General features: G+C 45.6%; 1 long non-coding RNA gene across 1 annotated transcript in view; it reads left to right on the top strand.

Moving 5' to 3' along the window:
• Positions 1-1,187, top strand: part of LOC105534204 — a 23,256-nt gene that overhangs the window by 5,953 nt on the left and 16,116 nt on the right. The window lies entirely within an intron of this gene.

Below are 1,187 nucleotides of genomic sequence, written 5' to 3'. Positions count from 1 at the left end.
AAAAGAAAAAAGAAAAAAAAAGTACTGTACTCGTTTACTGAATGATTGTTTATTTGCCCCCACTTACCCTTTGAAATTTACCAAAGATAAGTGACTAGGATTAGCAATCATTCTTTATTTCCCTGTTCCATCTGTTCTGAGTTAGGAGAAAGAGAAAGCAAAATGCAATCTCACCAACAGCAGTAGCAACAAAAGAAATCCCTTGAGCCATGTAGCCCCTAGCAGCTAGCCAAGGAAGGCAAGCTGGGATTTGGGAACAAGTGGGTAACTCGGAGCGGAGGGGCCACAGGAGGCACAAGCAGCTTCAGCAGCCAAAGATTTTCCCTTAGTCTTAGGAGGTGACATAAGTAACTTTCCCAGAACCGTCTTGACACAAGCAGTAAATTAAGTAAACAAGGCAGAAGGTCGCCAGAACCTGGTCTCACCTAGTCCTGATGTGACTCTCTGGCATCACGTGGACCAGGAAGCTGGAGGGAAAGTCTTCTCATCCGCCAGTCTGCCTAAAAACAAACCTTTCTGCTTGTGTGGTGGAGGAGTTGCAGAACTTGTAGTCAAAGCATGGTGGTGGAAGGGAAATCACTGTGGGGACTTGAAATACCCTAATGATTTTAAGGGCTTCTGGAGACAAAAGGGGATTAAACTTCAAATTAGGGAAAAGTAAAAGCTCAGTTAACTCATTAGCTGGGCTCACCTAATTAATCTTGGTAGCCTGGGGCACAATTCAACCCAACAGAATTTACTTACCTCTGGAGACTTTAATAAGCTCTGAAGCCAGAGGCCCTGCCCCCATTGCTATGGGATGGGAGAGTCGGGCGGGTGGGGGAGAAGGAGATAAGGCTTGGAGCTGACTGGTTCTGGGGACAAAAGAGGCCTAGGCAGGAGGAGCTGGCTTTGCTCCCTTCACTGATCTGAGTCTTCCATTCTAACCTGCTTTCAGCTCCACTTATTCATTCAGCCATGCATTCATTCCACAAATGTTAAGTTCCTATTATGCCCTAGGCTTGCTAGGGCTGTAAATTTATTACAGTGTTAAATAAGATATGCAAGATCCCCAACTTCTGGAAATTTACATTCTAGTAGAAGGGCAGACATTTGAAAAATAAACAAGAGCCAGGCATGGTGGTGGGTGCCTGTAGTCACAGCTACTTGGGAGGCTGAGGTGGGAGGATCACTTGAACCCAGGAGTT

The sequence above is a fragment of the Mandrillus leucophaeus genome, unplaced genomic scaffold, assembly GCF_000951045.1.
Source record: "Mandrillus leucophaeus isolate KB7577 unplaced genomic scaffold, Mleu.le_1.0 Scaffold1315, whole genome shotgun sequence".
Classification (NCBI taxonomy): Eukaryota; Metazoa; Chordata; class Mammalia; order Primates; family Cercopithecidae; genus Mandrillus; species Mandrillus leucophaeus.
Note: the sequence above shows the minus strand (reverse complement) of the source record. Positions and strands in the feature narration are given on the sequence as shown.